This window comes from Phragmites australis, chromosome 11, assembly GCF_958298935.1.
Source record: "Phragmites australis chromosome 11, lpPhrAust1.1, whole genome shotgun sequence".
Lineage (NCBI taxonomy): Eukaryota > Viridiplantae > Streptophyta > Magnoliopsida > Poales > Poaceae > Phragmites > Phragmites australis.
In genome coordinates, this window is record NC_084931.1 from 18,323,475 (window position 1) to 18,337,735 (window position 14,261).

General features: G+C 42.9%; 1 pseudogene; it reads left to right on the forward strand.

The window, feature by feature from the left end:
• The first annotated feature begins 1,470 nt into the window (after positions 1-1,470).
• Positions 1,471-5,805, forward strand: LOC133885654 (uncharacterized; annotated as a pseudogene).
• Positions 5,806-14,261: the final 8,456 nt, after the last annotated feature.

The following is a 14,261-nucleotide window of genomic DNA, read 5'->3' on the forward strand; positions in this document are numbered from 1 at the left end:
TCCCCTGGAGCCTCGGATGCGATGTATAGCCCGAGTCCACGTGTCTCCCGGCGACGCCCGCTGCCGTCAGCCTTCGCGTTAGGGCTCGAGGGCAGTTCAGTGGCACGTGGGAGGTGGTGCTATGGAGGCGAGGGTCAGCGAGGCGGAGCAATAGGGGAGCATGCAGCATGAAGAGGGCGACTGACGAGGATGATGTGACCAACGGATCAAACGGCATGTGATTCCAAGATTCTTGCTGAGAGTTACGTTGATTTCATCGGATGCTGCAGAAGCTGTCACGGCGACGCACGAGAATTGATAAGCTGAGAAGTCGGAGTCTTATACGGCATTATCTTAGGATATTCAACTGTTCTATGGATTCCCAAATATTTGGATACTTAATTTCCATGATCCATATGGATTCAAATAATCTCTAATACGAAGTTTGAATATTATGAATGTCTAAATTTAATTCGTGTCGATCTCATCGTAGCCAGTAGAGCCGTGTTAAAAAGTTCATAAATGTCAAGTTAGAAAGATAATTTTTGATGGCACATAATAAATCTGGTCCTAACCTCTGTTTCCACGGGTCATACTGCAATTCCCAAAATATGGGTCTATATAATTCAGACTCGAAATTATAAATATGTTTTAGCTATAAGCTACTCCCATAATGAAAGTCTCTTGCATGTTATTCCTATGATTATGTTATGTGCAACCAACACAGAGAGAAATATAATGTTCCACTCAAGATCTTGCTTGCTTTTTTCTTGAAAATTTAGACATTCATATCAGGATTGGGTGGGATCCGAGACGGTCGCCAACATTGCTCGATCGAGCCAAACCAGGGGGAGGACCGGAGGAGGTGATCGCGGGAGAGGGAGGGAATGACGCAGCAGCAGATGGCGGCGACGGTGGAGGAGCAGATGATGGTGAAGGCGATCAGGGAGGAGTCCGCGTGGGAGGCCCTTCCCAAGCGCATCCAGGCCGCGCTCGTCTCCAAAGACGACTGGCATCGCAGGTACCTACGCCAATCAAAACCAAGTAGCCCATTATTCCGGATGATTCTGCAGAGCCCTCAACATTGGTGGAGCCATTCCCATTCATGTGATCAGATGCGGAGTTATTGTTTTCATGACATGGCGCCAATTCTCGGCTCACTAACCGCAGTGTATGTGGTGTGTGATGCCATCATGCCAACAAAACAAACTAAATTATTACACACTGCAGTCGTTTGTCCAAACAAATTGGAACAGAGACGTTGAATGCATAAATAGAAATAATATCTTCACTCTATTAATGTTCATAAATACAGAGGACCCAGCTCAGCAATATAACCTAGTTGCAGAATGTGCAGTCTCGTAGTATGGAGTTTGTCAGATGCGTGATTTTCCGGTTTCTACAAACATTGACCGCAGGATTGTGGATTATTGCATACGGAAACGGTTGCCATGGAGCTCCTGTTTTGCCCGCAAAGTATGCAAAGAAGGGGAGTATTACGAGGATATGATGCGCTATCTCAGCAAAAATCTTGCCGTATGTTGCCCACATTTTCTTATACTTCTTAATATTCACAGTGCTGGTTTGCTGATGTCTTGTTTAGAACCAGCTTTCAGAAGTAGTTTACGAACATACTTTGCTCTTGTAGTGTTGTTATACTTGCAGTTATGAAATACTATGATTGGATGGTTGCAAATGGAACAACTTTTCTTTTTGTTAAACTTTTCTTTGGGTTAGGATTGTTTCCGTCAGTTACCTATTGCACTTATACTGTTTCTCTCTTTTTCTTATTTTACTTAGGAATTTATAGTATTCGCTAGGCTTGAATGCTTTTGGAGAACTTTCATGACTGCTAATTGGAACGATATTTTGCAGTTATACCCATACCGTCTTGCAGACTATACATGTCGAGTAATGAGGATATCGCCCTTTAGATATTACTGCGATATTTTTTTCGAAGCTATGAAGAATGGTAACTACTTGTTAATAGAAAGCTTTTTCTGTCATCAACTCTACATTGTTATTTCCCCTGCTAATTACTCACCGTCATGCCACTACCCTTCATTAGATATTTAAATATTTTATCTTTCTAAGCGCATGAGATATTTAAGTATTTTCTGCCAGGGAAAAAATCATTAGAATGATATAACTTGCAGATGTTATTTCTTCACGAATCCCATGAATTATGTATCCAACTAATGGTTTTGATGACTTGCACATGCCCCATACTAATTAATTTCTGCTTATGTTGGCAAACTAGAGAAGCCTGAATCTTGTATTTCAGTTTCTACTTGACCGTGAAGTGTGATTACTTCTGAGAATAGTTACTTCGTTGTTAAACTGCTATATTTTTACTTTGAAATTCTTTGGGTAGACTTTCACTCAAGACACTCAGTCATGCTTATATCTATAGTTATTTGTATTCTTTTGTAATAAGATCAGATTAGTATTTAGCTGATTTGGAATCCAATAAGAGGTACTGCCTTGTAATCTTTTATTCAACATTGCTGTGATGTGTGGTTATTGTACAGCTATTTGGTTATCCTTCATGCTAATGTAGATTATCTATCGAAAAGTGGATATTGTCATTGAGGAAAACTGACTTATTTTGTGTGCAAACAGTAGTATTAATCCTATTTCTAACTTATTGATGACTTCGGTTGAAAAACTTCTAACTTACTTATAATACTGGCAGAGCAACCATATGACAGTATTCCAAATTTCAGTGCTGCTGATGCCCTGAGGATTACTGGTGTTGGAAGAAATGAATTTATTGATATCATGAATAAGTGCAGATCAAAGGTATTATTTCATCTTTGCTGTGGCCTGTGGCTATTCTCTAACATTGGTGCTTCTTATACTCTTGTGGGACTATTAAATTTGATTTGTGGATCCATGGGAATTTGAGTATTTTTGCTGTATTGTAGGAATGGACAGTAAGATTATTATTACCTGAACTGAAGTATGGAACACATGAAATGATTCCATATGTTGAAAAAATGAACATATCCCCAACATGTTTTTTCGTGTTACTAAATAACTTTTTGTACTTTTGGATATTTCAGAAGATAATGTGGAAGCTGAACAAATCAATTGCGAAAGAATTGCTGCCCGCACAACCTGCAGAATTAGCGATAGAACCATGGTGGGGAGTTCGGTTTGTCAACTTTACATTGGAGTTTAAGGTTAGTATCATCAGGGAGCGTGGTTTCCCTTTTTTATAAGTACGTTTTAGTTTGACAGAAGAAGATCACCTTCTCTCTTTTATCATGAAGTATGCATTGGTTTTACTTGAACTTATTTTTCTAAGAGAGAAAATAATACAGCAGTACCTTCGAATTTGTGGGAACTGATGATGTTACTTCACCGTAGAAGCTTTCAGAAGAAGAAACATCAGCAATAGACAAAATATGTAAAGAGGAAGTCAATTCATATGTTCTATTTGATCCGGAGGTTATAAGCGGTCTTTACAGGAGAGGAATGGTATACTGCGATGTCCCTGTTTATCCCGAGGATCGTTTCAGAGGTATGCAGTCAGAGCAGGTTGTATCATTGTTTATTCTATAGGATTTCAGCAGTTTGTGCCCAATTTTAAAATTATTTCCGGGTCAGCCTGTAATTCATCGGCACAGTTGCCTCATGTAACCTTTTTTTTGTGCCAATCTAGACAATGTCAAGAAGAAGCTTGACACTTTCCCACTATTTTTCCTTTAAAAAGGTTATTTCGGCCTAAAACACCCAAGGTTTCTGTTTTATTCTAGTAAACTTTCTGTTGTTTTTTTTGCGAAACTAGTAAACTTTCTGTTTGGTGATGCTTCAGTTCTGAACTTGTACCATCGGTTCAGTTTCCAGGCTTGAAGGTTTTGTTTCAAACAAGGATCAGTCCTACGAAGATCCAATTGAAGAGTGAGTAGTTTCCTTCAGTAGTCTTCTGTGACACTGTAATGCACTACAGTTTTTCAGCTGTAGTGCACTACTAGTTTTGTCTGCAGATGTTAAAATGAATCTCAATTTTCTATACTGCAGGCTACTATATGTTGTATTCGTTGTATCAAGTGACAATGCCACAGTTGCTGAATTGGCTGCAACTTTACAGGCCGACCTTTATCAGCTCCAGGCAGCTGCATCATTTGCTTGTCGACTGGGTTGGGCTGTAAAACTTTTTGATACCGACTCTGTTCTTAGAGATTCAAGCACTCCTGCATTGCCCAGTAATATTCTAAGCGATGATGATGAAGGTTTGCGTGCGAGTATCACCTCAGAAAAGTCTGGTCATGAGCTGCTTAGCAATGATTCTGATGGACACAAGAAAAACTCTGGGACTGCATATGTGGGCTTCGTTGTGGATGCTAACGTAACTTCATACTTGATGATGGGTTCACTGTCTCCAGGTTAGATAGATTCCCTTGTTATTTCCTAGATCTTTTACTTTTCTAAGCGGAAATCTATCTATCTGAAATGACCTATACTCCTATACCCAAATATTCTAATACAGAGTTGTACAATTGGTTCTTCAAGTGATGGTTGCACAACTCTGACGAAACTTTTCAGTGAAGTAGCAGAATGCACTAATCCTTCCTCACTAACCCATGCAGGTTTAAAGTCTCATGCTGTAACGCTATATGAGGCAGGAAAACTTGGTGACTCTTGTATTGTTGATCTATGCAATGATCTAGCAAGCTTGAGGATGGTGATAATGTTGTCCAGAACAATGAAAGGTCACATCAAATTACAGAATCTTCTGATGGTGGTCACCAGGATGTATTATCACAACAGGACCACCAAATGGGTGATTCAGATGCTGCAGACGGTATTGCATCATCACCTTCAACTATTGTGTCTGAAAGCAAGGAAAGCATACTCAAACATGATTTTGACAACATTCAGACTACACAGTTGGGTGGTTCAACTGGTAACAACTCATCGTCGAAGACTAAAAGAAATTACCGAGTCAATATCCTTCGCTTAGTGGCGAACACAGTTGGTTACCTTCGTTTAATAAGGCTTCACAGGGTAAGTGAATGTTGTGAACTTCCCGATAACGAAAATTATGAGTGGATACCTTTGAGCTTGGAATTTGGAATCCCTTTGTTCAATCCAAAGTTATGTGAAAGAATATGTGAAAGGGTGGTCGAGTCACATATACATCAAAAAAATGATATCACAGAACATTACGAGGCAATGCAGAATGTGAGGAAGAGGTTAAGAGAACTCTGCACCGAGTATCAAGCAACTGGTCCAACAGCAAGGCTATTCAATCAGCGGGGAGGCCCAAAGAACAACTCGCCACGCAAACTATTCAACATCGTCAGTGGCAGATGGAGTCCATTTCATGAACCATCGACGCCTACCCATGGAGGTTCCCCACACGAGCACGACCGAACAAAACCCACAAGACGGCAGAGATGCTTCACTGAAGTTCTGAGCTTTGATGGGAACATCCTCAGGTATTTTCTAAAGGGACTGAAGAAACACCGTAGGGCTTGTCTTATATTGTTAGTGATACAAGTTTTGTAATCATAATTCTGTGGCTGACTCATTATCATGCTTTGGACCTTGATAGGTCATATGCACTCACTCCTGTGTATGAGGCTGCTACAAGATCAGTCTCTGAAGAGCAACCATCCACACCTGTAGCGAAACCAGATCATGAAGATGCAAACACCAAGGATGTGGCCTTACCAGGAGTCAATCTGATATTTGATCGAGCGGAGTTGCACCCTTTTGACATTGTCGCTTGCCTCCAAGCTCGTCAACCTCTCTCGTTGATATCTGAGGCATCTGCCGCCTCACTGGCTATAAAATGACGAGTTCAACATGTGCATAACATTGCTTCTTCGTTTTTTTTTTTTTTGATTCATGTGCATAGTTTATTCTTAGACCATCAACAACCATATTCCTTTCATTTCGTACCATCTTCAATTCCTCTCCCCGTTCTCATTCCCTTTATTTTCTCTCATCTCCAACAGCTTCCTTTTTAAGAGATTCGTAAAGGGAAAGAAGAGATAATCCTGTCCTAAAAGGAATGACCTTGAGAATCCTTTCGTGACGAGAATCGTGAAGGAAAACTGTTGGAGCGTTGAAGAGAATGAAAATTCTTTCGTGAACGGATTCTGGGCCCTGACGGGAATCGATTGGGATGGTCTTAAAGAGGAACTTCTCAAAAACAGGCATTTTTAAAACTTGGTGGGAAGACTTGCCCTATGCCAGGGTTAGGTTCTTTGGTCCTTATAAATACACCTTCTCCTATTCGGGATGAATCATATGAACCAAAATGAATCATACTGACTCTGAGATACTAACAACTATCTACTTGCAGTAAGCTTGATTAACACAGTTTTATGTTTTCTCGTGAATGTTGCAGTAGATGTCCCACCAGACTGTTGCAGGTCCTATGAGCTGGTATGCAACGTACAACACCTTCTCCTGATCACTGCACTGCGCAATGGGTAGCTTCTTTTCCACATTCTTGAGCCAATCGTCGACATCCAACAATTCAGAGGTGTGAGAGAAGGTCGGGGGTTTAGTCCTTGCAAATTCCCCAAGCTTGGATTGCCCTTGATGGGGAGGTGGAGCTTGAGTCTGGGTAGGAACAGGCTGCTATAAGTTGGTTATGGTTTGAACTAGTCCTCGAAGGATCTGGGTATGTGTAGCCATCAATTGTTCCATCATCGTTGGAGGCGGAGAGGCATCGTTGCTGGTGTTCCTCCGAGAGTTGGGCTTCTCCATCTGAGAGGGGTGTAGCGAAAATGGCCCATTAGGTCACGATTGTGATTTTGATGATTAATGACAACATAGTCAATGGGACTAATATGTCTGTTAATAATATATGTTAGTAGGTCTTATGGATGCAATACATGAAGAAGCCACCACAGCCGGAACAAAGTTGGACTGAATTGGAGAAGTCCTAAGAAGATTTGCCTCACTGGATGGTCCGGTTCTCTAGGTGTTGAACTCACTGGAGTATATTTATCAAAAGGGAGAGAGGACTAAAGACCTCACTGGAAGGTCCAGTGTTTGAGCAGAGTACTCACAGGAGTAATTCTTCTAGAGAAGGTGTTGTGCTGAAGAATATGTCTCACCGTATAGTCTAGCGATCAGTGGGAGTTGCACTGGAGCATTTTCAGAGAAAAGAAGAGAAGGCACAACCCACCGGATGGTCCAGTGTTGAGAGAGATGAATGCACCAGAGCATTATTACTAGAGAAGGATGCAGCCACTGAAGATCAAAGGTTCAACCCATCGGACGGTCCGGTGTGAATGGAATGAACACCGGACAATGAACAGTGCAAAGAAGAGGAACGAAGTTCAAGGCAACGGATGGTCCGGTGATGAAGGTTGTGTAACACCAGAGCATTATTTCCAGAGAGGGTTGCATTGGCTCGGTTGGCTGAAGTCAACTCACCAAATAGTCTGGTGATGGAGTGATGTGCAACGGATGCATACACCGGAGAAATTTACATAGAGAAGAAGGAAAGGCTCGGATGGATCAGGATAACTCACCGGATAGTCTGGTGATAAAGATGAAGTATACACTGGTGTGTCCGGTGTTCACAGAGGCTTAAGTGGGGTTCTAACGGCTAATTTGTGAGAGTGTACTCACTGGATGATCTGATGTTAGTACTATGTTCTCACCGGATTATCCGGTGTTAACAACTTTTCAGAGCTGTTGGGTTAATGGCTAGTGTGCGAGTTTGAGGCTATAAATACCCGCCCACTCAGCCATTTGAAGGTGTTGAAGTCCGGAGAAGTTCATGTACACCTGAAAAGACATCCAAGCCACCAAAATACTTAAAGTGATCATCTAAGGAGATTAAGCACAAGATTAGAGAGTGATTAGTGCTTATAAGTCTAGAGAGAGTGTTGCTAGGTGAAAACTGCCTAGAGAGTGCATCAAGGAGTGATCCAACCTTGTATCAAGTGGTACGTCGGCACCTTGGAGTCTTGGCGATTCGCCGGCAAGCTTGGTGACCCTCCAACTTGGTGTGGAGCGACGGCAAGAAGATTATACGGGGACGTAGAGACCCTTGCCTTGATGGCTCAAACTCTGAAGTGATCATGGTGGCAATGAACCAGAAGAGAGGCTAGTGGTGAGACCTTTTCTTGGTGGCTTGGTGGCTCATCCGGGTGGAGACATTGTCTTTATGACTTGGTGACTCAAGAGCCATGACCGGGTGGTGGTTGGAAGCATATCTTTTGTGGAGCTCCAACGTGGACTAGGGGTGGCATTCATGCTATCGATACCATGGGAAAAAAATCTTTGTGCCGAGTTTGCTCTCTCTCTACCTTATTTACGTTTTCGTATTTATATTCTTGCAATTTACCTTCTTAGATAGGTTACAAGTGCTTTGATCGGTAGAGTAGACACACTAGATAAATCTAGAGCACAATTAGATAGAAATTGATATAGGTTTATCTTATGTTGTTTTTGGAGCCGAAATAGTTCTAAGTGTTCTAATTCACTCTCCCTCTTAGGACGTCACCGATCCCTTCAAGAGGTAAAATAGGGTAGGATTTACTAAAGTTTACTTGGAGATCATTGTATTGAAGTGATCTGTTATTTAACTTATTTTTGTTTCAGAAGTGTAGATGCAGACAAGTGCTCGAAGGTGGTTCTGCAACTCACAAGTACTCACAACAGAAAAACAATGAAAAACCAACGACCTAAGATGATCACTACTCAATTATTGCTAGGACATCCTAGACTCCTAAGGGTTCTAGGGTACTTGGCTACTTCTCGCGATGGTGTTGCTTCCAGTCTTGGTGAGAGCGTAGTTGGAAGAGTCCCAGGTCTTCAGTGTCCCAGGTCTTCAGTGAGAGCGACGGTCATCTCCAGTCTGAGTGGTTGCTTGCATGACTTCCCCAAAGAGGTGGCATCAGAGGTTCTGGTTCTGTGCTTCAGCAACGTGGAGGCAATGGCGAGAGTCCTTCAACTTCGCCAAGACTTCATCCAGCATGGTGTCCAAACCCATGGAGAAGCGTATTAGCTCGTTGAGTCTTGGGTCATCATCGTGGACGTGGGGTTTGACCATCTTCTTCGGGTGGGCGTGGTGATGGTAGGGGATGTAATTGTAGCGAGTGTGATGAAGCTCCAGGTGGTAGTCCTCGCAGACGCAGTAGAGGGCCTGGCACGCTGTGTCCTCGATCCCAGCTTTGAAGCTCTGGTAGAGACGAGCAACCTTGTACACCCCTTGCTGAGGGCGAGCCTTGTAGATGTGCACCACGACCAACCATTCCTCGCGATCTGGCATCTCCCTCTTGAATCCTTCGTACAGAGGCTCCTTCCGGTGACCTTGGGACTCCAACATGTCCCATAGCAGCTTCGGCATCGTCCTAGCGAGCAGTCCATTTGAGTGATGGGTCTCTGTGAATCGCATCATCTAAAGACAAGATAGAGAGATGTAAGCAACAAGATAGAGGGAGAGAAAGGTGTTCAGAAGAGAAGTCTTAACCATTTCTTTTAAGCTCTAAGGTTTTCCATTTTTAAGGGTCGTCCAAACTAACTAAGGTTACGCTCTAGGTCGACACGGCTCTGATACTATCTCTGTCGAGAACGGTCTAAGAACAAACTAATACCCATTCCATATATTGAGCCAGTAATCAAACTCAATATATGACGACTTCATAGATGATAATAAAAGCACAATGGCATAACTTAACACAAGTACTTACGATTATAGAAGGGACCTTCGAAGGTCAAGAACAAAATAAACACCTCAACTACCACAGTCTTCTCATCCGTGTCTCCCACATGCAAGTCAATGTAGAGTACCACCTTACAATCCTTAGACTTCAGAACTTTCCTAACTGAGTAGTGTGGTTATAGCAAGTTTGAGTACGTCTTGTACTCCACAAGTTGTGGTAAAGTAATGATATGAATGCAATTACAATAATAAGGCTTACATGGGTTTATTTGCATAAAGGCAGAATTTAAGCAAATCATTTAAATAAAAGCAATAGTAAATGACTAAAAGTAAATAACCTCACGAATTAACATTCTTGACCTCAACCGAAGTTGACCACCACAAACATGGTTCCCAACCATGAATGACCCATCCAAACCAAGGTTTTTCCAAAACATTTACAAAACAAAGAATTCTAATCATGTGTGGCATTCCTCGCCACTTATAATCGCGAGCACGACTGATATATTAGTTTTACACTCTGCAAAGGTTGTACACTTTACCCACAAGACGTGATCATCCATTTTGTCAGTGTCTATCAAATACTTACACACTTCTAAGGTGTGCAGCTAGAATTCTCACTGCAAGTCCTTCACAAAGTTTCTCCCATTAAGTGTCTACCCACCGAGGTTTCACCGCTGCGTGACACAAATAACCTCAACAACGAAAGCCCCCTCTTGCGCCAGATAGTTCCCAAGAAATCTCATCACTTCCCCCTACCACGACCTAGTCTATACTATGCTGGAAGAAAACTAATTAATTAGCCAAATTTGTGGTTATACTGTAAAGCTCAGTCCGATCACACTATGAACCAGTTCTTAATTAAATTGAGCAAGACTACCATGCACCTACCTTTGGCAACCAATCCAACCTCTTGCTTAATTCCCTAGTTCATGTTACTAAAAACATAATTTTATCTCGTTGCATAAAACCTTTATCAAACCAAAAATTTTCTAGGCATGGCTAAGCAATACTACCCTTGACACCCCCAAAATCGAGGCAACAAGGTACTTATGTAAAGACTAAGGTATGGCCTATCATGGGTGTTGGGGTGGATCTCTGACAGTGATTCCGAGGTGTATCAGATGACGGGTGCATGATCTGTGTTCTGGGGGATATGCCTGTGCTAATCTAAGAACATCAGAGTTTATCCAGGTTCAGGCCCCCCTTAGGGTAATAGCCCTACATCCTGTGTATTCTTCTCATTGAGTATGGTTTCTTCTTTATGCTTTTTAGCCTCCTCTCCCAAGGCAGACTCCCTTCCCCTTATATCCCAGGAGGAAAGGAGTCTTAGACATGGGCCCATCAAATAGACCCACGCCTACCTAGACGGCCAATGTAGGTTATCATTACAGGATACATATGTGTCGTGCCTGCTCTGGAGCACTACAATGCATGTCCCATCCAACAGACACATCTTCGCTTATCGCGCTCGGGTCATCCAGCCTGCATAGTCCCATCGCCGGTTTCCCACGTGCGCCTGTCACGCCCCCTGTTGCGTCTGTGAGCCCGTCCCACAACAATTAATGTTGCGGGACGGGACACGGTAGCCCTGCGCCAGCCATGTCGCCTCAGCCCTGGGGTGAACTGCCTAGGGAAGGAAAATAATGTGAGTAGCGACATTAAATAAGGTTTAATTGGCTTAGACGAGTACCTGCCCCGCGACCAGTAAGGGCTGGTCACGGGAAATCCCACGAAGGCCAGTGTCGTGGTCGTGCTGGCGCCAACATGTCACATGGTGGGCCTGGACCGAAGAACGAAAGCGGATAATGGCAAAACCAGTCGTTGCGGCCATCCTGGTAGAGGACCCTATATTCTTTACTTCGACAATAGGATTCCCAACTATATCTATAAGCATGCAACTTTATAAAATGAAAACATTTAGAAAACATATGATCAAAATGCATCAAGGACAACATGCCTTCACCCTATTGGTCAGCGGGATCCTCGAACTTCTAGGTCCTGAAAACCTATAAACTCCTTCACCTGGACGTCGACGTCTAAACACAAAATAAAAAAGGCAATAAACACCAAGAAAGAGCCAAATCACAACAAACAACACAATATATGATTTTTAGTAAATTATCGATGAAGGAAACGATTAGGTCAGAGTTGCGATGTGACGACAATGTAGGATGCGGCGGCGCGAGTACAGAAGGTCACCAGAATTGAGCTCCGGTGGGCGGTCTTTGATGGCGATCGGTAGAATAGCTTTCCCGAGCGTCAGTGAACCCGTTTGAAGCACACACGTCGGGACGGCTTGGTGATGGCGAGGGATGACAGAGGAGCTACGATAGCAGCTTTGGAGCTCTCGGGCGGTGCTTCGGAGCTCGATCTCGGGGGGAAAAGTGGCGGAGTGACTTGGGATGCCAGGGAGGGGGGTTTGGGGGGGGGGGGGTATTTATACCCGAAGGGTTGGGTTCGAGTTCGAGCTAGAGTCGGCAGCTGGCGGTGATTGCGCGAGGTCCTTCCATTCCTCGGAGCTTCAAATCTGATGCTAGATTGTCCTCCTTTCTTTTCTTTCGGCCCTCGAATTCCATAGGAATAGATGTGGGGAGCTAGCCTACCTTTCCTGGGTGCGGATCGAATCGCGGCGGCCGAATTTTGGTGGCGCAGAAAAGGAAGAGGGGGTGGGGGCGAAAGATGGAAGGCAAAGCTGACGTGCGGGGCTAGCTCGGCAGAGAGAGAGAGAGAGAGAGAGAGAGAGAGAGAGAGAGAGAGAGAGAGAGAGAGAGAGAGAGAGAGAGAGAGAGGGAGAGAGGGAAGCACGACGTGCGGCGTAGCTCGGGCTAGCGCGGATGGAAAATGGCCGAGGCACGGCAGCCTCTTGCGTGCGCGGGAGACGGGCTGGGGTCGGCTACATGGGTGGCTGGAAAGAGTTTTATTTCTTTGATTTTCTTTCTTTTCCATATACTCAACACAGCTTTTATCCCATTTCTTCTAGAAATTTTTAATTTCCATATTTTTGGGGTGTTACATAGCCGAATCCGACCGACCCACCCACCAATTCCGCACCTGAAGAGGAAGACCAGCTCCCCGCGACTATGTGAATGGAAACGCTGGCCCGAGAGAAGGAAAGAGGAGAGGAATTGTGCTGGGATTGAATCTCAATGCCAGGAAATCGCCGCAGAAATGTCGATGACCCCTAAATCTAGCCTGATTCGATTTGCGTCCTGGCCTATATAAATCCCCCCTCACTGTCTCTTGAGCATCCTAGAACCGCCCTCGGCCACTTTTCCCCTCGCATTTGGTAGCCCGAGTGCCACCCAAGAGCCTCTCCGTCAAGCTTAGATCGTCGTCGTCCCCCCCCCCCCCCACTGTTGTTGCGTCGGTGCGAGCTTCCTCGACGTCCACATGCTCCCAAAACGGATTTACCGACGCTCATAGAAGCTCTTCCACTACGAGCTCCCCGGTCACCGCGACGCCATCTTTGCCTTTCTCTAACCGTGAGCCACCGTGCCCAACCGCCACTAACGTTGTCCCGAGTAGAGGTAGGCGAGTTCTTTGTTGTCTGATTTGTGGTGTACGGTCAGGATTAGCAGAAGAAAATATCGATTTGTGTTTTAAAAGACCGCCCAGTTAGCACCAACGTCAACGTGCCGCGTAGGCACTTTTGTCCTATGTGGCAGCCTAATTAGCAACTCCGCCCCAGTCAGCAAGGCATGTGGTAGCCACGTCAGCCAATTTTTTTTCTTTTAAATCCCTCTGCTGATGTCAACCATACGCAATAAATCCCTTTTTCTTTAGAAAAATAATTCTCAAAAATCCAGAAATATGAAAAATAGGTTTTTCCTTGAAAAGAAATTTTGATAAAATCAAAAAAGGTTTTAAAATGATTTCCTTGGTAAGGTAAATAAAATAAAATATTTTATTTATGTTTTAATATCTTTTAGTGATATAATAAAAAATTAATTTAGAATAATGTTTTAGAAAAATTAGAATAATGTTTTAATAAATCTAAAACAATTGTTTTAATACTCAAATAGGTTTTATTTAATGTTTTAATTCTAAAACATTGATAAATAATTATGATAAACTAGAAAATGAGTTTTTATTGAATAAAATAATTTTTAATAATGTGTCTTAATTCTTTTTAGTGTCTCTTTAATTCCTCAAAATTGCTAGAAAATCCAAAAAATTCCTAGAAAATACCAGAAGCCTCCAGAAAATCCTAGGAAAATTCACACACCCTTCTTTCACTCTCTCAAAGCCATATCTCCACTGTTTCAACTCCGATCTGATCATTTCCTTCATTAATAATTCCCAAAAATCATAAAAATAATAAATTGAGTTGTTTGGTGTGTCTTTAGCTCTTTTCTTGGCTTTTGGTGTTTATTGCCTTGTTTTATTTTGCGATTAGATGCTGACATCTAGGAGAAGAAGTTTGCAGGTTTCCAAAACTAGGAGTTTGCGGATCCCACTGAGCACCAAGGTGAAGGCAAGTTGTTATTGATGCATTTTGTTCTTAAATTTCTAAATGATTTTTGTTTTATAAAGTTGCATGCTTATAGTTGTCGACGGAAAACCCAAGTTAGGCTATACCTTAGTTTTCTCATATCTACCTTGTCACCTCGGTTTTGGTGAGTTCAAGGGTAGAAAA